Raw genomic sequence first — 23844 nt, 5'->3', positions numbered from 1 at the left:
GAATAAATAATAATAAATAATAATAATTTTAAGTTTAGTAACAAATCAAATTTAAAGTCCACTGGTGGGCCCAGACTGGCGCAGGTTTTCCGTCTTAACGTATCGAACATATTAGATATATTTCAGATTTCAGTCACCGCCACAGATGTTGTGCCGACAACGTCCATGTTATTGATTATCAGATGAAATAACTAAAATTGTTGCAAATCGTGCCCCACGAGTTGATATCCGCTCGGTTTGTAACACCTTATAGCGCAAACAGTACTATATATCATCCAACGCAGATATCCATAGTTGACCGTCCTCCAACGAAGCCGTCCTGATAAATTCTCACAAATCTGGTCGCAAGTGACCAGCTTTCTGAGGTCATCTCAATAAACAGCGTTCCGATGCCATTCTCTTCAGCCGATTTATTGTTCTTTAGCTAGTTGACGTCGTCCTTAATTGGCATCCTATCATTGGAACTGACACCTTTTTAACATTTGTTGCACCGACGAATTTGCTTGGTTCTCTGCCTGAGCGTCTGACAGAATCCAGTTCGAACCACGAAAGTCTTGACGGAATACGTTGAGTTTCCAATAGAACTTTCCCGTCTCTTCCTGGAGCCGGTGGGGTTGTTGAAGAGAATTGTATTCGTCACACTGCACTGTCCGGCATCCTTACGACGAGTCCGACCCACCGTAGGTTACTTACTTTCACCAGATGCATGATAGGAATCTCTTCAAGTAGTACCTGTAGTTCGTGGTTCATACGTCACCGCCACTCTCCGCTTTCAGTCTGTACTCCGCCAAATATCTCCGCAGTACCTTCCGCTAGAACACGGCAAGGGCGCGTATGTGCTCCATTAGCAGCATCACGGTTTTAAGTCCATAAAGAACTATCCAGCTAGTATTTGTATATGTAGAGTAAGATTTCGAATTTGGCATCAAATGCGTGTCGTCTATGTTGCCAAAATCGAAATCGTGCCAAAATCGAGACCCTTTTTCGATGTGAAAAAATTTAATGTTACCTTTAGAAATTGACTAAATATCATTAATCAACGATTGCAACCATTTTATGTTTAAAAAGTTCGCCAAGAGCTTTGCGTCCGGTGCAAATAAGTCTTTGACACCCTGCGGTAAGACGTAGTCCTACGGCAAAAAATATTGTTCGAAACCACATAACTTTTTTTCATGAACATACTGAGGGCATCATTTTTTCGTCATTTAAAGCATGTATGCAGAAATTGATCGATAATTAAGCATATTTTTAGAAGTGAAATATTTTGTGTTGCCAAAAACGAATACTTTTGTTGCCAAAATCGAACCATGCCAAATTCGAAATCCAACTGTATAAAGAATTTAATAATCAGCATTACGTACATATATCCCAAGTAACAGTTTGAATTTTATTACTCTCTTATGGTGGTCTTTATCACCAAAATTGATCATGAAAACCGCAAAAAGAGTGCAATAAAACTCACATTGTTGCTTGGGATGCATTCTAATAAATTGTATTTGATGCGTAAAACTGGCTTATCCGTACTATATTGGAGGCGATAAACGTGATGAGAAATAAATATACGCATTACATCTATATAAGTAATTATATACGATAAAATGCGAGTAAACCCGACTTGCTCCGTACTGTTATACAATTCTGTGCTGAATATCGTATGTATGACAGCTATTATCATTAAATACAACTGAAAATATACTTGAGCGCACTTTATCAAGCTTTAGTTACGATTCCGAATTCATTAAGAGTTAATTACGATAATTTTCATGAATTGATGTACCGTTTAGTGCTAGCTGGGTACTAGTCTAATAAGGGGTTTGTACATTGTCACTTGTCATTGTCAACTTCGTACGGCGGCATATGCTTCTTGATCGTAGCGTTTTGCGAAGGGCAAAGCAAGTCCGATTTCCCGCTTGAATGTGCAACAACGTCGGCAACAACGGTTACCGTCCGAGGAAGGCACCCGTTTGTCTTCTTTGAGTCTCTTCCTTTCATGTATTTGGTTTTCGACGCATTTATTTTTAGTCCAATCCTCCATGACTTCGCTTTCAATCTGGCGTACATTTCCTCCGTCGTCCCTGAGTTCCTGGCTATGGTATCGAAGTCATCTGCAAAACTTAGGAGTTGATTATCCTTGGAGAAACGAGAGGCACGAATCTCATGTCGATTCCCGTTCATCAGATCACTCCCTCAAGAACAACGTTGAACAGCATGCAGGATAAGCCGTCATCTTATCGCAACCCTCGCCGCATATCAAAGGAACTCGAGAGTGTCCCCGAGATGCACACGAAACACATCACTCGATCCAATGTAGCGCTAATCAGTCACGTCAGTTTATCCGGAAAACCGTGTTCATGCAATTTTTGCCATAGCTGGTCTCGATCGACTGTATTGTATGCTGCTTTGAAATCAATAAAGATGTGATGCGTTGGTACGTTGTTCTCCCGATATTTCTGCAAGATCTGTCGGATGGTAAAAATCTGGTCCGCAGTTGCGCGAGCCTCCATGAAGCTTATCTGGCAATTCTCTACGACATCCTATGCTTTTTGTGACAGGTAAGAGGATAAGAGGATCTGAGAGAGTACCTTATAGGTGGCGTTTACCAGCGCTATGCCACGATAGTTGCGGTAGTCGAGCCAATCATCCATTTTACAGATTGGACAAATCACTCTTTCCATCAATTTCTCCGGTACCTACACCCCTTCCCAAATATTGGAAAGATCCCGGTGTAGAGCCGTTGCCAGCGTTTCTCGGCCATGTTTATAAAGTTCGGCTGGTAGGCGGTCCTTACAAAGGGTTTCGTTTGGTTTTCAGCAACCCGATTTCTCGTTTGGTTTCTTGGAAATCAGGTGCTGGGACCATCTTCTATCGGCACTCCTAGGTTAACTTCCGTTCTGTCTACTTCTGCAACGTCTCGCAAGCAATGCTTATAGACTTCGGCATGCCCAGATGTGGGACCCCACTCATTGTACAAAACATGTTTTGGTTAAGATAACCTCAAATATGTAGATGCAATCATACTTGTTCCTTCCGAAAAAAAGCAAACTGAACATAATACTACCAGAAATATTTTTTTGAAACGATGGTTCTACAATTGATGAAGGGACGGTAGGGGAAAGAAATGAAAATTTTTGGTGAAGAAGGGGGAAGAGCGGAAAGCAAGGGGGGGTGGGTATTGGTAGCTATGCTTGACAAGTAGTCATTTTGACTCCTACCTTTTGTCCAATGCTGGAAGGTGCATGAGTCGAACCAAGCTGTAATCTGAGATTATAACCGGATTCGAACCCATAACACCCTCCAGGGCATGTGGTTCGCTGGTACTTGTACCTTTGAACCATAGAGGCGCTGGACAAAAGGAGACCGCAAAATCCACTTCTCAAGGATAGCTACGCTACCGTCCCTTCATCAATTGTAGAACCATCGTTTCAAAAAAATATTAATATATGTATGACCTCATTCCAAGGTCAAGACTAAAATCTTGAGATTAGTCTATTACATAGGAACGGGGCCTTCCCTCGAAAACCCGCGCCGAGAAACGCGGCTAACATACGCTGACGGACGAACAGCGTCACGTGCAGTACCTTGCAAGTCGTAAGGGCCGGCACAGTGTCGTCGTCCTGAAAGTAAATAGTAGTTAGATTAAAACTTCTCGCTCGGTGGTAATCTGCAATTGATGCAGGAAGCGGCACAATATGTGTCGATAACACAACCAACACGCGTAGCTATCCTTGAGAAGTGGATTTTGCGGTCTCCTTTTGTCCAGCGCCTCTATGGTTCAAAGGTACAAGTACCAGCGAACCACATGCCCTGGAGGGTGTTATGGGTTCGAATCCGGTTATAATCTCAGATTACAGCTTGGTTCGACTCATGCACCTTCCAGCATTGGACAAAAGGTAGGAGTCAAAATGACTACTTGTCAAGCATAGCTACCAATACCCACCCCCCCTTGCTTTCCGCTCTTCCCCCTTCTTCACCAAAAATTTTCATTTCTTTCCCCTACCGTCCCTTCATCAATTGTAGAACCATCGTTTCAAAAAAATATTAATATATGTATGACCTCATTCCAAGGTCAAGACTAAAATCTTGAGATTAGTCTACTACCAGAAATACCCTATTACCGAAGGCCAGCAATGATTTGAAATCGTGGTTCTCGACCTCTGGGTACGCCAGTTCTTATAGAGACTATAAACTGCTCCAAATTCAGCACGGATTCTACCCTGCACAATCTACTGCCACTAATCTTGCGGAATTTACATCATATTGTGTACAAAAAAACGAAAATGGTGCTCAAATTGACACAGCGGACTTAAAGGTGCCTTCGATCGTGTGGATCACAATCTGCAAGCAACATCGAGCATTGTTAAACGGTTGAAATCATACTTAGTTAATCCCCGCCTCTCAGTAAAATAAGGTAAAGCATCTTCCAGTGAATTTTGCAATCAATCTGGCGTCCCACAAGGAAGCAATCCCCTACTATTTTACTTATTTTTCAGCGACGTGTGCTTCCAAGAAATCGTAGATTACTCTACACCGATGGCCTAAAATTTTACGTGTTGGTCAAATCATTTGAAGATTGCCAAAAATTGCAAAAGCTCATTGATGTCTCTGTGAAGTGGTTTCGGAAGACTGAATTTTATATTAGTGATATTTTCTTTAACCGTAAAAAATACCCCATTACTTAGAGTCATCACATCGGCAACGAGTGCTTGGAAAGGGTACATGTTGTTAAAAATGTATGACTGCTACTCGACTCGAACCCTAACTTTTGGTACCACTGCTCCTATATCATATCCAAGGCCTATCAAAATTTGGGTTTTATATTTCGAGTGTCCAAAGAGTTCAAAGACGCGTACTTTTTACGCGCTTTGTACTATTCTATCGTAAGGTCTAACTTAGCTGCTGTTGTTTGGAGCCCTTACACTGTAAAATATTGATAGGATGCTCCTCATCAGAAAAGTGTTGCTGGTCGATTTGAACCAATTGCGGACAAAATGAGCCTGTAGGCTCAGTCTGAAAAACTCGAAAAATGAGTGTACGAGTGAAGTTAATGCTTCTAACACGAAACAGAAATGAAAATTGAAACAAAGAAATTTTCAAATATCGCCAAAAAAAATTCTTTCATTTTTGTCTTTCTTTTCGTATGTTTTTGCAAGGAAAATAATAATGTCTATATGAAAAACAAGAATAGATTTGTTTTTCACATTAAAATTTCAAGTAAAAACGCTCAACACGCATTTTTTTGTCGAATAAGAAAATCTCTTTGTTTTTTTTTGCCGTTTTTTGTATAACTGATTGTTTTCATGAAATATTATTTGCAGGTTTTAAAATAGTTGTTTGTAAACGTATCCATTTGGTGTCTGATTTTGTATTTTACTTTGGATTTCCGTTACATTTTAACAGGTAGTCCTCGTTGTTTTGGACTTCCATTCCATTCCACAACAAACATTGTGGAAAATAACAAATGATTTTTTTTGCGTGTCCGTAAATCCCTGCCATCTTCGGTGGACCAGTTACACGTACAACCGCTTTTTGCACATTTGTCAAGACACTCGCAACCCCTCCGTCGCCGCAGCGAGCGGAATATTCACGATGTAATCGATAGCTGGGCGATTATGTATAACTTTTTATTTCTATTTGCTCGGTATTATGCTCTGCTACGGTTTCATTATTCTCGCCAAGCGAAAGGGGACCTAGCAACCAAGTCATTGGCCGTGTTAGAGCAAATGCACAGAGACCTTATTTTCCGCTTACCGCTTAGAGTAGAGTAGAACGGGGCGAAACAGTGCTCTCGGTTTGTTTGGCTGCCGGTAACAGGTATTAATTTAAATCGGCGTAATATTTAACTTCGTCAGAGAATTTCGTTTCATGAAAGCACCACCATCAATAATAATTGGTAACGGAAATTGGATACATTTTCGGTATAAATATTGAGCGCTGCTATCCCCTTTCCCGGGGTAGATTCGACAACAGTTTAGTCTCGGGAGAAAAAGAAGGAAAACACTTGAACTTTGAAGCCATTTGTCATCGACGAGATAAGAGGCAGGCGACAACACATACTCAGACGCGCTTCGACAGCAACCACCAGCCAGATAGGCGACCCGAACCGAAGGTGGTAGCGTAGCGTAGAGGCCAAGTGATTTCCTGGTACCTACCATGTACACTTTACACGGCACCGTGCCTAGACCCTTCCATTAGGCGCTCTAGGTTAGGTACCTACTACGCATTCGGCTCGGGGAGAAGGTTTGCTGGAAATAGATTTTCGTCGGTTGGAGCGATAGAGGAGGTCGCGCTCGGATTAGATTTCTTCTGTTGGCAACATAAATAATCCATTTGGGTTGCACAACTTTATGGCAAACCGAGTGCCAGGGATCTTCGGTTCGCGCGGCAGCTGAGCTTCAAAGCGAGAGCCCATCGACAGTCGGCAGTGTTATGATGTTTATGGTAAGTGAGGAATAGCAAATGACGAGGAAAATGATGGCAACGATCATTACGATGACAGAATGTGATAAATTCGAGGCGTTTTTCACTGGAGCGCTTGACTGTCCGTCCGTCAACTAGTGAAAGATGTAACAGAGGATGTAAGCAATGATAAATTGATCCATGATTTTTTCACCGAGTTTTTGGCTGTAGTTTTAGGGCGCATTGCCGATTGAAATGGCGCCGATCCCAGTATGGAACGAGCGCCCTCCATTATTTCCGGCTAATGAACACCTTACTCGTCAGAAGGGCAAACGCAAATGTTGCAAATGAAGAAGGGCTTCTGTTGTGCTTGTGATTCTATAGAATCGCTTGTGTCCTGAGTTGTTCGCTTCAATGTAGCATGAGTAATTTCATTAAATTTTCATCAAACCCAGTCTCTATTGCACACTCAACTCCGCCATCAGCAGGGTGCTCTCTAATTTCAAAGCGATGGAAAACTAATTAGTAGTTACCGGCATAAACTACACCTTGCTTGCTCGAACTCCTCCTATCCCACTCACTCGTACGGTCGATCCACGGTTCTGCTTCAGACCTACCAGCACCATCGTCGTCGCAGCGAAAGCAGCCAGCCGAACAAGTTTCGGTCCCGCTATAACATTTAATTAAATTGTTTTGAGTAGGTTCTTATCTGCGTATGCATCTGCGGCCATAAAATGGATCCTATCTACCAATTCACATCCGATTACACATAGCACATGGGGATCCAAAATCGATACCAAGTGTGAAACTCAATTGTCAGACACGACACACCGTAAAGCTCCATTCGCTGCATTCGGAACAACCAACGAGCTAAAAATACCAGATGAAATAAAAGACAGATAAAGAACAGACGAGCCACATTATTACCTTTCTGTTCCGGGGCAGTATAAATGGAATCAAAGAAAGAAGATAAATACCTGCCTACCTTCGTGCTTCCCCCTTCATCCTTTTCTTTTTCCGCCCGTGCCATGCTGGTGATAAAATCCACAAATAGTTAGCTCACAATTTACGACACGTTCCTGCGGTGTTTGAATATTTGACGCGGGTTGGAGTCATAAAACACACCTGTCGGTTTCTCACTCTTTCGTGGAGTCTTCGTCTACCCGAATCGGCATCGAGGAGCAATGTCCTCACAGTGCCTACATATTCCTACACTGATCACTGCACTGCACTGGGAAACGGGTGGTGAAACGGGAAAGAAACTGGAAGAACGCCTTCATTGGTCGGAAATTCGGTTACGGTTGCAACGGGATAATTTTAAGACTTTTGCTTCCGGCCAAAGCGTGCATTGCAATGGCAATGGTTCGGTACTGTCTCTCGGTAAATTGCTGTTGGCTAACTTGTTACGGCTTTTAATGATGGAAAACTATTCTAGCAGAAGTTCAGCGCATGATGGTGGCAGTATAGCACCTGCAAAAAAGTGTCATAATTTGACTTATGAATGGTTAAAAAATATGGTTTGAAAAGAATAAAGTCCTGGCATTTATCAAGTGATACCTTAAGGTTATTCGGTTACTGTTCTATAAAAGAATTTAGAGAAATATTTCTTCGTTTCCCTGAAAAACTTTAATTTGTTCAATCTTACATATTTTCCCTGCTTACTTTTCAATTAATATTTGTAAATTGTTACTTTTCACTAATTGCACTTTTTATTTTTAGTCTCAATTTTTGACTCTGAATTTTCTCCTTCACTTTTAAATCATTTCATTGAGTTATATTCAATTTTTCGATTTTCCAAAACTCTGACTTTTCAAGATTTTGACTTCTCCCCTTCTCAACTTCCAGACTTTTCGTCATTACTACTTTTCGACTAATCGACTGTACAACTTTTCGTCTTTTCGAATGCTCGACTTTTGGACTTTTCGACTTTTCAACTTTACAACTTTTCGACTTTTCAACTTTTCGACTTTTTGTCTTTTCGATTTACGTCCTTTCAACTTTTGTTTGACGTGTTGTTTTGTTTGACTTTTGTCTCTTCGACTTTTCGGCATTTCGAATTTTTGACTTTTCTGCCTTTTGACTTTTCTACTTTTCGACATTTCGATTTTTTGACTTTTCGACTTCTTTACTTTTCGACTTGACAATTTTTAGCCTTTTTGACTCTTCGACTGTTCGACTTTATGAATTTTCGACTTTTGTACTTTTCGACTTTTCAACTGCTCAGCTTTTCGACTTTTCGATTTTTCGATTTCTTAACTTTTCGATTTGTCGATTTTTCGCCTTTTCGACTTTTCGCCTTTTTGACTCTTCGAATTCTAGACTTTTCGACTTTTCCTCTTTTTGACTTCGATTTTACAACTTTTCGACTTTTCGGCAGTTCAACTTTTTGACTTTTCCTCTTTCTGAATCTTCGAGTATTCAACCTTACGGCTTTTCAATTTTTCGACTTTTCAAGCGGTCGACTTTTCCACTTTTTAACATTTCGACTCGTCGACTATTTGGCTTCTCGACTTTTCGATTTTTCGCCTTTTCGACTCTCCAACTTTTCTGTTTTTTTATTTTGACTTTTCAACTTTTCGATTTTTCAACTTTTGTACTTGTTAATTGTTAAACTTTTCGACTTTTCGATTTTTCGAATTTTTGACTTCTTGACTTGTCGACTTGTTGACTTTTAGATTTTTTAACTTTTTGACTCTTCGACTTTTAGACTTTTCGTCTGTTCAAGTTTTCGACTTTTCCTCTTTCTGACTTTTCGATTATTCACTTTTCAACTTTTCAACCATTCAACTTTTCGGCTTCTCAACTTTTCAGCTTTTCCCCTTTTTGACTTTTCAATTGTACAACTTTTCGACTTTTCGACTATTCAACTCTTCGGCTTTTCAGCGTTTCGACGTTTCAACCTTTCGATTTTTCCTCATTTTGACTTGTCAGCATCTCGACTTTTTGACTTCTCGACATTTCGACTCTTCGACTTTTCGACTTTTCAACTTTTCGATTTTTCGACTTTTGCTCTTTTTGATTTATCGACTTTTCAATTTTTGTACTTTTCGGCTTATCAACTTTCCAACATTTTAACTTTTCGTCTTTTCCTTTTTATGACATTTCGATTATCGACTTTTCAATTTTTTGTCTTTTCGACTTTTCGATTATTCGACTTCTTAACTAACCAACTTTCGACTTCTTGACTTGTCGACTTGTTGACTTTTAGACTTTTTAACTTTTTGACTCTTCGACTTTTCGAATTTTAGACTTTTAGCCTTTTCGTCTGTTCAAGTTTTCAACTTTTCCTCTTTCTGGCTTTTCGATTATTCATTTTTCAACTTTTCGACCATTCAACTTTTCGGCTTCTCAACTTTTCGACTTTTCCTCTTTTTAACTTTTCGACTCTTTAATTTTTCGACTTGTCGATTTTTCTCCTTTTCAACTTGATGACTTTTCGACTTTTTGACATTTCGAATTTTCAACTTTTCCTCTTTTGATTTTTTAATTGTACTACTTTTCGACTACTCAACTTTTTGACTTTTCGACTATTCAACTCTTCGGCTTTTCAGCGTTTCGACGTTTCAACCTTTCGATTTTTCCTCTTTTTGACTTGTCAGCTTCTCGACTTTTCGTCTTTTTTACTTCTCCACATTTCGACTCTTTGATTTTTCGACTTATCGACTTTTCGATTTTTCGCCTTTTCGACTTTTCAACTTTTCGATTTTTCGACTTTTCGACTGTTGCTTTTTTGACTTATCGACTTTTCAACTTTTGTACTTTTCGGCTTATCAACTTTCCAACATTTCAAATTTTTGCCTTTTCCTTTTTACGACATTTCGACTATCGATTTTTCGATTTTTTGTCTTCTCGGCTTTTCGATTATTCGACTTCTTAACTAATCAACTTTCGACTTCTTGACTTGCCGACTTGTTGACTTTTAGACTTTTTAACTTTTTGACTGTTCGACTTTTCGAATTTTCGACTTTTAGACTTTTCGTCTGTTCAAGTTTTCGACTTTCCCTCTTTCTGGCTTTTCAATTGTTCACTTTTCCACTTTTCGACCATTCAACTTTTCGACTTCTCAACTTTTCGACTTTTCCTCTTTTTGACTTTTCGACTCTTTAATTTTTCGACTTGTCGATTTTTCGGTTTTTCCCCTTTTCGACTTTTCGACTTGATGACTTTTCGACTTTTTGATTCTTCGACTTTCCGACATTTCGACTTTCCGACTTTTCCTCGTTTTGACTTTTCAATTGTGCAACTTTTCGACTTTTGTACTTTTCGACTATTCAACTTTTCGATTATTCAATTCTTCGGCTTTTCAGCGTTTCGACGTTTCAACCTTCGATTTTTGCTCTTTTTGACTCTTCAGCTTCTCGACTTTTCGACTTTTTGACTTCTCGACATTTAAGCGTGTAGGGCGCTATATCTCTGCATATTAGCGTTGGTAAGAGGAAATGCTTATCAACTTAGGGACTATATTGGCTCGTTTCATTATCCTTGATTTCCCTGATCGCGGATAAGTTCAAGTTGTTACGTGGTTTTTGAGCCGTAAATCTCGCATGTGCATAGTATTTTTCGATATAAATTAAATTATGGTTGTATATAAGCACCATTGGTATTGTATTAAATTTGTTAAAAAGGTATTTTTTATATCTTAATTTTCATAGTTACTGACTTTACAAGAAAATTTTCGAATATCCAGCTTAGTCTCATATGACTGATGCTTACATACTTACATTATCCATCTAGCTCCGCCCATCTACTAACAACAATTCCTTTCCCGAAATACTTGTGAAGATGCAGAGGATTCCCTGGTCTTTAGTAGCAACAAGTATTGGACTAACATTCCTTTCCATCCCACCAGGACCCGCATTCGGACGTGGCCGGCGTCGGTATTGATCAGCATGCAGGGACCTGATAAGGTTGCACAATGAAAAATAGCGTGCTGTCCCAAGTATGCTTTTTCCAGCCATCATTTTGCAATTTTCATCGGTCTTGGTCAATAACGGAGTAGCAGCACACGAGCGGTATCCTATGCTTATGCTTATGCTTATGCTTTTGACTTCTCGACATTTCGACTCTTCGATCTTTTGACTTTTCGATTTTTCGCCTTTTCAACTTTTCAACTTTTCGATTTTTCCTCTTTTCGACTTTTGTTCTTTTTGACTTTTCGGCTTTTCAACTTTTGTATTTTTCGGCTTGTCAACTTTCCAACGTTTTAACTTTTCCTCTGTTCTATTTTATGACATTTCGTTTATCGACTTTTCGATTTTTTGTCTTTTCGGCTTTTCGATTATTCGACTTCTTAACTGATGAACTCTCGATTTTTTGACTCTTCTACTCTTCGAATTTTGAATTTTTCGACTTCTCGATTTTTCGACCTCACGGATTTTCGACTCTGATTTTCCGACTTTCTGACTTTTCTACTTTTTGAAAATTGAACTTCGTAACTTATAGAGTTTTCAACATTTCGATTTTTAGACTTTATCATTTCTGTGTATATTCTATACTTTTCCTGTTCACCATTTTACTTTTTTACTCATTAGTTTTTACTTTTCATTCTGCATTTTATAATCTTCACTGCTGACTATAAGTTTAATTGTTTACACCCAATGTATCGTAGAAATCCTTGATAAAGACTACAAAATATAGTCGAAACGTCGGAGAAAGTACAAAATCTGTTCTGATTTATCAAGACTGACAGCCGATAAAAATAAATATAAAATTTCACAGTCGACAAAACATACCCAGTTTACTTTTTAGTTTTAACCTTTTATGTTTCATTTTTAAGTATTTTTTTTATTCAGGGGTACCTCGATATAAGACAATTTATGATTTCAAAAAGTTGTCTTATATCGAAATTGTTTAATATCGAAACATGATTTTTTCAAGCATTTTTGCATTAACACACGCCAATTTTGCTCTGCGTTGTGTGTTTACGTTTTTCGAACTATCTATTATTGTTCGAGCTATTAGTTTTTTACAATTTTTAGCATTATTTAGAAATAATGAACATCTTTATGGCGCCGCTTTTGGATTGGAAAATTGGCTCAGGTGTCGTTACTAACTATATCAAAGGAATTTGTCTTATATCGAGGTAAAAACTGTCTTATATCGAATTGTCTTATATCGAGGTTGTTTTATAACGAGGTTGTCTTATATCGAGGTATCGTATCCTACATTTTTCTATTGCTTTGAATTTGCATCCTTTCACGTTTCACTTGTGTTTTATTGTTGTTTATTTTCGTCCTGTGTCTCACATTTTATTATTAGTTTGTATATTTTGCCTTTTGTTATTGACTTTAAAGGTATTGTATTGTTTACTTTTCTGTTTTCACTTTCTATTTTGTTCCATTGCACGCTATTTTCCGAAGATCTTTTCTTCTGACGTTAAATTCTCTGTTTTTATCTTTTGCTTGCATTGGTTTCATTTTTCACAATCTATCTTTCTATGAATTTGCCTTGCTTTCAACTTTTAACTTTTGACTTTCAACTTTCAATTGCCAACTTTCAACTTTTAACTTTTTAGTACGTACGCTGGAATTTTACATACCATAAAAAACCATTCTGAACCGAAAAGAGCGCAGCAAAGTCTTCTGTCTCTCACACAACTCTCAAGATTGTCTTTCATAGTCCATAACCCAAATAGCCCAGTTTCAGCTCCCCGCAGTTGATCGATTTTTACGCACCATTTTTAAAAATAACTCAGTTGTGCACTATGGTCTAAAGGTTTAGGTGTGTACATTATTTTAGCACCAAACTGATGCATTTGGAGCCGTTAAAATTAGAACTTCCATCCGTTGGTAACCAACGACTAGACAAGAAAACATAACCATAGTGAGTCCTTTGAAAAAGGCCAAAACCGAAGACTGAAACGTCAGGCAGTATAAAAAACCGTTTTCGATATAAAACTGATTGTAAAGCCGAAAAATCCACAATAGAACATACCTCAATGGATCTTAACAACATTAACGCAATTTAACTTTTAACTTTTAACTTTTAACTTTTAACTTTTAACTTTTAACTTTTAACTTTTAACTTTTAACTTTTAACTTTTAACTTTTAACTTTTAACTTTTAACTTTTAACTTTTAACTTTTAACTTTTAACTTTTAACTTTTAACTTTTAACTTTTAACTTTTAACTTTTAACTTTTAACTTTTAACTTTTAACTTTTAACTTTTAACTTTTAACTTTTAACTTTTAACTTTTAACTTTTAACTTTTAACTTTTAACTTTTAACTTTTAACTTTTAACTTTTAACTTTTAACTTTTAACTTTTAACTTTTAACTTTTAACTTTTAACTTTTAACTTTTAACTTTTAACTTTTAACTTTTAACTTTTAACTTTTAACTTTTAACTTTTAACTTTTAACTTTTAACTTTTAACTTTTCAAGTCCAAAACCCTTAATTTTTTAGACCCTTTGGACCATTTTATACGAGAATTTAGATAAATGCGCACAATTTTTTTTAATAAATTTAATAATGTTGTTAGCAGAAGATAAAACCCACTTCACCGCTCATCATCAAACTGTTTGAGGATTATTACTGGTTCGGCCAAATTTCTTTTGCCCACCTTTGCCAAACAGCCAGCTGCTGTGATAAGAAATAAAATGCGAAATATGTAATGTGCAAACCATGCCTTCTGTTTCGTAATTTATTTACCTTAGCCGAGCTTTTCTTCGCTGCGCACTTCTTCAGGTTTCTTCAGGTGACTCCAGAACAAAGAAGGTTTGTTCCTGGAGAAAAGTGCACAAGGAGCAGTACCTCGACCCGACGAAGGCAAGGCGATCGTGTTTTAGAGTGTGTGTGTCTGCGCGCTGCGCACCCCAGCCAGCCCCGGGGCAAGGAGCGAAGCATAATATTTGATCTGAAAGTTGCGTCGTATTTCAGCTTCAGCTGCCTGCCCGGTCGGTTTTCAGCTTGCTTGAAGTTGAGGGCGAAAAAAAATATACCCGGCAAAAAAAAAGCATAGTCCTAGAGTGACTTTCACGGGAAGCGAAACTGACTACTGCATGTACCAGCCACTCAACTCGGTGGCAAACAGCAAATTACAGCAAATTGCAACGCGCAGTTGGATACTTTTCTGAGCACACAGTTGTTGGGAGGTGCTACCAACTCATGTTACAGTTTAGAGAGGGTACATTCCGGCATAGCAAGGCGTAGCTAACTTTCCAGATGGGTGCAATATGACAATCGTGATTGCACCAAAAGGTGTTTGCTTTCGGTTCAATCGGGCATAGCAAAATCGTCCGTGCAGCTACACATGTGAGCTGAATGTTTTGAATATTTATAAATGTGATTTCCAGCATTAATTGTCTCGCTTAAAGCTTAAAGCCTTAAGGCCACTTACGCAACATTTCGAATGTAAGCTAATTCCTCGTGCATGCAATCGTTGTTTGTCTTAAAAGAAAGCAAGATGTATCAATTTCGCCAGAAGACACACGGTTGTTTGTTTAGCAAGCAAAATCAACATCGCTCAGTCGGAATACATCAGGAACGACGGGTTTGCTTCCATCACCCGTGGATAATCCCTGTGAATCGGGACAGACAAATTTAATCCTATGTTATTTTTACTTCCAACGTCGCGTGTGCTGTTTGAACACATTACATTCCCTGGTGATTGCTGTGCCAGATTTGTCTCAAAGACACCGTCCGATTAAGCCTGGTCTCCAGGGCCAAACGAAACGCGAATGAGGGATAATACATTTTCGTGCAATGGATATGAGCGCGTTTATTTTTACAACTCCACGTGAATACCTCCTCGCCGCTGGCTGGCTGGCTGGTATTAAACGAAGCATGAACGATAACGCGCGCCGGTCGACCGGCCGACCGACAGACAAACAGACAGCCAGACAGACGGACGGACAGGCAAATGGCTGTGGCTGCCGGTTGCAAACCCGAAGTCTGACTTACTGACTGACTGACTGCCTGACTGAATTGCATTGCATTGCGTTGCCACTGCACCGCAATGCATACGAAGAAGTTTTCTCTGATTCACTCCGTCTAAAAGTATGCTTCGTGCACAGCACACAGTTCACCTGTCTCGGCGGTCTTCAGCGGGGATTCCGTTTGTTCCGTAAAGCGCTACTACCGACGAGGACGACGATGCGATGGGATAAATCTGTCAATCCCGTTCGCTTTTGTTGAGCTTATTATCAAGCATTATGCTAGGTAGCCGCCTTTCGTCTACTTCACTTCTCTTGGCGGTATGCTACCGTCTCTACCGTTCAGTTGTATTACTTTTTCAAATGCTTCAATGGTGTTTAAGTTTCCTGGAACACCAGTTCAACAACTCGGAAACGTGACTTCTCAACAAAACAAAGTTTCGGGATGTCTTACTTCACATTGTCACTGCATTTATGTGTACTGATTTTTTAACCCATGTATATTCTAAAGGAAATAAAAATTGCAAATTAGCGTTTTTCTTACTGATCTAAAAACAGCGGGTGATCGTACAGACAAATAAAAAACGGCTGCAAAAAAATTTCGGCTCTGCACATCTTGAAATTTATGGAATAGCACAGTTTTTTTATGCTACTAAGTCTTACTTGTCCAACTTACCTTCTGCTTCTTTTCCCTGTTCACAAACTTTTCGAGTGTTCCTCGTAGTAGTATCGTGGGACCTCTCCTATTTGTATTCTATTTTAATGACATTGCACGCTGTCTGGAGTTGGATGCAAGCTGATGAAAGTGGATTATATTCGGTACTTCGATTGTTCTTTCTGTTGATTTTCAAGGCTCTTCGATAAGTCTGTGGACCCCCCTTCATTAGGAGGCCCAATAGTATTAAAAAAAAGTTGAACTTCTAGCACATCTTGAGATCTATATCATGGGATGCTTCCTAAATCCAGAAGAAATACAGAGCTTTGACATGAAGTAAACAAATTTTAGGTGGCCATCCGTATTGGCCATATTGGATTTTATCAGAAAATTGCCATTTTCGTTACGAGCGCACCAACCGATTTTCAAAAAAAAAATTGTCGCAAAACTTTTCAAAAGGTCCTAATCAATTAGGAGATATTCTCTTTGCCTCTGGTCTCTTGAGCTTATTACGGAGAGGCAACACTTAACTGCTTACCTATAGCTAAGTTCGCCTTTTTCATATAATTATTGTGATATTTCAAATAATATATGTGGGTCAATCCCTGTGTAGTAGATAGCATTCACGCCTCTCACGCCAAGGAACCGGGTGTGAATCCCAACCCCGCAGAAGTCACGAATGACCCAAGCCGTTAAAGTGACTATAATCTAACAAAAAAATAGCAAATAACACGATAAAGAGGAAGGATAGGGCTTTCAAATGAAGTGAATGAATTGACGGCCATCTAGGATGTTGGGTTTTATCAGGAAATTGAGTTTTTCGTCATAACAGCATCATCCGATTTTTATTACAAACTCACCAATCCCATAGAGGGACATTTCAGCATCAGTAAAATATGTCATGTCGCTTATCAAAAAACAGCAGCACTCGACAAAATAGCGATTAGTGATCATCTCATGTCTTTCAGAGGCCATATGGCCGATTTCCTGTCCTGGACAAGTTCCTTCGAAATCCGTATTTGCATGGATCAGGGAAGAAAATCTTCCCGAAGCCCGGGAGTGGCCATATGGCCTCTGAGAGGCATGAGATGGTCACTAATCGCTATTTTGTCGAGTGCTGATGTTTTTTGATATGCGACATGACATATTTTACTGATGCTGAAATGTCCCTCTATGGGAACCGGCTCTGGATTCATAGTGTCCTCCTGATCCGGATCTCGCGCACCGAGGCTTGTAACTGCAGCAATGTAACTAATATGACCACAATCGATGATCTGCTAAAGAAAATCGACATGTTTCAAACCAATTTCAAATATTTAGCAACATTATCTAAAAAAGGAATGTCACGCTCCCCCAAGGAACACCGGAATAACTCCGGAACCATGCGACATGTGGCCAAGATTTGTAGATATTATGAAAATAGAAAAGATTTTCGGGAAAATTCCAAAATTTTGTGAAAAAATATTGAAAGATAAGAAAGTTACGGCTATTTTAGTAAATTTTCAGGTGCAAGAATAACTCCTTTCTTCTCTCTCTTCATTTATTTCTCTCTTTCTTTCTCTGAGTTGTTTTCATCTTCTCTCTCTGTGTTGTTCTCAGTCTCTCTCTATTTCTCGCTCTTTTTCTCCGCTCTATCTCGCTCGTATTCTTACCCTCGTTTTCTGTTCTTATCTCGCTCTCGATTTCTCTCGAACTCTCTCACTCTCTCTATCTTTGTATGCCCTCTCTATTCCTCACGTTATCTCTCTCTATCTCCCCAGTAAACCAGTTGATTTGTGTATCTCGATTGCAACTGAGAAATACAACATCATATATTTAATGAAAAAGTTATATTTCACGCCAGATAAGAACATATAAGTACCAAAGTACAGGAAATATACGTATACAATTTTGACGATAATTTGTAATTGTATCTTTCAATTTACACAGCGGTTTTTATAACACGCAACTTAATACTCCTGAATATATGTTTAAGATATAACTTAATATTGCAATCATCTATACTGCTTTATAATTTACAGTCATTGATTGTATATGACCATACGCACGACTGTAAAACAATTTATTATTCACTTTGTTTTGACATACTCTAATCATTATACAATTCCAATGTAAAATTGACATGCATGCGATTAAATGTGAACTTTCTATTACGATGTTGTGTTATCTGGGTCTCGCTCTATCGCTCCCTCTTTCTTATCGTTCTCTCTAGATTTCCCGTTTACTCTCACTCTATCTCGCTATCACGCTCTCTCCGGAATGAACTGACGAATAAAAAAAATTCATTAATATCGTTTGAAACGGTGGTTCTACAATTGATGAAGGGACGGTAGGGGAAAGTAAAGAAATTTTTTTGAATAGAGGAGAAAGAGTGGAAAGGTGAGGGTTATTGGTAGCTACGCTTAACAAGTTGTCGTTGTGACGCCTACCTTTTGTCCAATGCTGGAAGGTGCATGGGTCAAACCAAGCTATAATATGAGATCTGAGTTCAAGACTTAAGACCTTGCAATATCGAAAACTTTTACTAAAAATTAAATTTTAACCCTCAATTGGTCAACCGAAAGCTCAATGAACCGGGCACAGCACACTAGTCCAGAACCTTTTTTGATGCGCATTAGTTTGGAGCGAGAAAACTTGGTTTTAGGTTTATGCAACCTCTGGAAGAGTTTCTTAAAATTAAATGTTCAATCGTTTAGCGGAATTCAAATTTTGATTAATCGCCCTAAGAGTGCAATAAAAAATTTATTTTTTTTTAGTTTCAATATAACACATTGATGTGTTTACAGCATATTGTTACAAAAAAATTTGCTGAAGACAGTAACCTTCTATCTCTACCGCTAAGATAGAAAAATCCTATTTCTCATAAATGAAAAATCATTAATATCAGTTTTTCTATTTTAGCTGTTTTTGTAGTTGTTGTACGGCCTTTGCTTGTTTTACAAAGTTTTACAAATAGTAAAAATACACAACATTGCTAAATATAGTGTACCTCTATCTTTGCTTGTTTAGGAACTATAGAACTTTTACTATAAAAATACCCTAAGTTTGACCCCGAATTAATCGCAAGAAGGCATCATTGTATTCAAAAACTCTTCCCAGAGAATCAGAATAGTCTCAAGCAGGCTGAAAAGTTTTATAAATCATGTTTAAAAGCTCTAAAGTTAAACCAAATTTATAGGCTGACAAAATCGGGATAAAAAGCTGATTAAATCGGGGGTAGACAAAATCGGGGGTAGACCAAAGCGGGAGCTGACAAAAACGGAACAGTACTGTATTTCGCTTGGAATTTTTGGGAAGGTAAAATACTGCAAATTGTTTAAATATTGACGTTTGCCGTTACAACCTCTGGTCTTATTTTCAATTAAGTAATAGGGCCAAATACAGTACAAAGACTGTTATTTTGAAGGTCCTAGATTGTGTTGCTAGTACTGAAAATGGCGACGACAGACCAGCAGGTTTGATTTTGTTCATCCTCACGATATAGAATACAATACAGAATACAGAAACTGTTGATTGGCTGTCCTTTCGAAAACAATGAGATGCTGCTTGTTTTTACATAACCTAATCGGTATTTAACAAAGAATCAAGTTATTTATTCAACAAACTTCATCATTTTAAAAGTACAAGATGCCGCACATTTCTTCTACGCTGTCAGTACACCTTAAAATACAATGATACCATCTTCGTATGAGATGTATTCTATTGGAACTGTTTACTAAATGATTTAATTAAGGAATTATGTTACCAATATAAAGGAATATAAGAAATTATGTTACCAATATAAATATAAAGAGCACTTCAAAGAGTAAGCTCTATCAGTAAAGGTAAAAACAAATACTAGAACTACTTTTAATTTTTTTTACTTGGTCGTCTATGTTACCTAGTATATTACATATGGGTGGTGTGTGGGAACGGATGATCCACTCGGTGAAGAAACAACAATTAGCACTACTTTAGAAGAGCAACAACGACCAGATGTCGCGGTTCTGGTGACGATTATTGTCCAAAGCGATGACGTACATTCTGTTACAGTTAACGGATTCTAAAGCGTTAGCTTCTAACTTTTGTGGCATGGAAAGCTCAGACCGGCTTGAGCAGCATCCAGTTATACGTAATACCTACAGATTATCGTGCAGCTTGGAATATGTGGATGTAACCTTCCGCCCAGTTAGCTTCGAAGTACGATGCTGGTCTAACAAGCCAGTCGTCGCATGTTCGAAATTCGGCTTGGCGGTGCTTGCTTGATAGAGTCAGCAGGATCGTTACACTGGCCCCGTAATTTTCCTATACTCTAAACAGCCGGCTGTGAAGTCCGTCGATAAAGAAGGGTAATGTCTAATGACGGTTTAAACCCACGACTTTGCTTTTTTTATGCGCCCCGTACTGGAATCTTCGATCTAGAATCGAAGCCGCGCAACAAAAGTTTATTAGGCACAAGCTGAGATTCCTGTCGTGGCTGGACCCTCGAAACTTTCATCGCTGTAAGTACTTCTGTAAGTTGCTGAACATCGAAACATTAAGCAAAAGGCGAGATGTATCCGGAGCCGTTTTTGTCGCCCATCTCCTTAAATGCGAAATTAATGCTCCTGAACTTCTGGTGTTGGATTTATTCGTCTTGAATTCTACCGCACATAATACGGACAGTACAAACTCATCCAGGAGATCTGTTCCGTATTTAACAACGCCTATGATGACTCTTTAACCTTTCTACAGCGATGAACACTTTTAAAGCTAGAATTAGATATAACCAGGCTCGAGCCAAAGATGCTGATATAATCTAGCTTGAATCCATCAATTCTGTTCTAGATACTGTCAGGCATCATTACAGGAGAGCTCCATCGTAAATTATCGTCTTTCGAAAGCTCAAAAGTTTCCTTCAAATCGAGGAGGGTCAAGTTAAACCATTTATTCAGTTCCCCTGGAATCGCTTCAAAACTTCCACTCCAACACACTAAATACCGGATCACTTTAGTTTTGAAACGTCAATTTTATCCGTTCCAAATTTATGTGAAGCAAATTTTTTTTCGCTTAATCCGGGATTATCCCGAAAAGGTAACACACACAGAAGCTATACCAAATTATTTTCTCTTCCAGCCAAATACATTACTTTACCAGCTGGTTCGATACGGTTAATTTCATCTGAACGCATGTAGATTCTATTCTGCATAAAGAAACTGTAAAATGATTTTCCCCCGTCTCAGCTCGATGAGCCGACTACAGGCTAAATTTATTTGCGAAACCCTAAGTTGTCCTAGCTGAAGCAGCAGATGATATTAAAGCATCCAACAGGCAGGGCAGAGTCCTTTTATGCGCAAAAACTGAATGGCCCGTGAAGGCAGGCAGGTATTTTCGAAATTGGTACCTTTGCGGCTGCTACAGTTACAGTCACTGTATTCAGCATTCATTCATTTTGGGAGGCGTATTCCTTCCCGGAGAGATATTCCAAATGATCACCTGGATGATACTTTAGCGTTCTTTGTTAATTGCATTCGCAGCTGAGTGGGTGCTTCAGCCGATTCAATTGGCCCGCTGCTATTCTGACTGAAGGTTACTTTTACGGCCCTGAAAGGAAGTATTTTAAATTTTTCAAACTTGAAGTGGCTGCCTGTGGAAAAGCGAGAGTTATTCTTTGCAATGGATTCGGTTCGTTGGATAAATGATTTTCTGAATGAAATTAAATTACTTTGTCTGAATAAAAGTCAGAAACTGCGTACGGTACTGCGTTTAATTTATCGACCGCGTACAAATTAAAATTTTTCTTTCAACTTTATTTGTCTGGCGGTAAGTTTGGTGTTAAAATCGATCAACCGGATGATGGTGCCCACCTATATATTATGGACGCGAACTTTTTCTACCCGGCTATAATTAATTAACAATCGTTTCGATTCATTTATCAACGACTTACAGTGCAAACGATTGGCACCGAATGAGACAACTTTTCCTCCCCATTTTGCCCCGCATACTCGCCGTCAACCCAAATTGGTCTCCATGGTGCGGTGGTGGGGAGATGTTGTACGATGATAAAGTTTCATCGGTGCTTGGCATTTTTCAATTATTTCACTATCTCGCAGCACTCTTTTTTTCTCCACCGATGCGCCCCTACTTTGTCCCGTCCTGGATTGGAACTTTTCTCTGGAAATAATTGTTATCGATTACGGTTCACCAGTTATCGCTGGGAACTTTTCCACCGATGCCTGCCAATGTCAGCAAGGTTTGTTACACCTAGGAATTGGGAATCTGCCAGTTCAGGGCTGACTTATTAATATTTTAGAATCTTATTGGTATATTGGGGAAAGAACACACATAATTTGATAGAGTTCCGAACGTTTCTTTCTGGATTTTCTTTCTTTGAGTGATGAATTTTGTAATTGTGTTTAGAAATTATGCGAAAAAATCCTCCCCTGACAGGTGGATCGAAGAAATATTCTTTATTTCGCCTATTTCCTTTCATCGGGTTCGGGTTTTCTGCAACCCCTTAAAGAGCAGCAATTATTTTTCAGCTGGCACAAAGCGAAGCAGGGGGAAAGCGGGAAATGAAAATTCGTTTGTTCCTGCTCATAATTTCGCGCACGAGAACAACGCGGTATGTACTTGAAATGGATCATTTGCTCGTTTTGGTGTGGGGCGAATGCGGGAGAAAACGAGGAAAATGGTCGGCCTTTCGGTCGGTTGGACCGAATTGGTTGAATGGTTTAATTTGTTTCTTTTGATGTCGCAGTTTGGGGGGCCTCCGCCGCAGCAATTGGAACGGGATGTATTTCAGCACTTCAGCGACATGGTTTAAATTCCTTATTTCAATTGTTCAACGTGGATTTTTATAGATTACGATGATGAATTTCTAAATGTTTCTTTTTCTCTTCTCTTTCTTGCAGGTAAGCCTTAATTTGCCGATCAATTATCAAACCTAATGGTGAGTTTACGGTACTCATACTCAAGTACATTAATCAAATATCAAATATGCAATTATTCGCAATTTCACTTTTGATGTTTCCCGTTTACTTCGAAATGCAACAATCATTGGCTCCGCCAATACAAAACCGATTATCGCAGCTCGACCTACGAAAACTAAAAATCGAATGGAATCGGTTTCGAATGCTAAATGTGTCAAATAGTTGAAAATCATAGCATTGAAATGCACTCAACAACGAATTAACAAATACCAATTCAACGTCACCGATGTCGAATCACCTGCCTTTCCACCGAGCAAACAAGGTTTGTGTAATTCGATTCCATAATATCGCCCTACACCAATCGATTTGATTGCACCAACAACAGTCGGCTGTCAGTGGATGGATTCAATCTGTCGGTAATTGAATGCACCATACGCTACGTACCGTGGGTTGAACCGTGGGTTCTCCTAGTCCGTGCGGCAAAAGCCCGCAAATACAAAACCTCAAGTACTCGCGGGAAGGGTAATGATTAAACACTGACGTGATGAGACTCCGCAAGCCACGTCGATGATGGAAAGTGCGCGGCCACAAAATTGTAATTATTCACTCGTTGAAATTGGTGGTGAATTCTAACTTTTCCCTCGTTGCGGAACGCTTTCCAGACGAGAAAAGAACGATTGGCGTACATTATTATGAATGAGCGAAATTGAGTCCCGCCGTTGTTCGGTCGGCCCTGTTTCTCCGATCTGCTCGCAGAAGTAAGTACCTGTTTAGTAGAATGCAACATAGCGTTTCAATCAACGTAATAGGTCGCGCTATTTTCCACCTGAACAACCAAATTACAGCTCACATCCAGCTCGTGCATTGCCGTGCAATCTTCTGTATGATGTAGGACTTAAACCAACTCGGGTGGATCTTTTCCGGAATGCACTTGTTTGCATTGCATTCTATAATTAATATGGGCAATAAAGTCATGATTGAGAATCAACCAACGTTGACTTTTACAAGCTATATCCATAGGTTGAGCCCC

General features: G+C 38.9%; 1 protein-coding gene across 1 annotated transcript in view; it reads left to right on the top strand.

The window, feature by feature from the left end:
• LOC128737902 (uncharacterized) overlaps positions 1–23844 on the top strand; it is a 237860-nt gene that overhangs the window by 80180 nt on the left and 133836 nt on the right. The gene's annotated exons all lie outside the window — the stretch shown is intronic.

Source organism: Sabethes cyaneus, chromosome 2 (assembly GCF_943734655.1).
Source record: "Sabethes cyaneus chromosome 2, idSabCyanKW18_F2, whole genome shotgun sequence".
Classification (NCBI taxonomy): Eukaryota; Metazoa; Arthropoda; class Insecta; order Diptera; family Culicidae; genus Sabethes; species Sabethes cyaneus.
The sequence above is the reverse complement of the archived record's forward strand: the minus strand, read 5'-3'. Positions and strand labels throughout refer to the sequence as shown.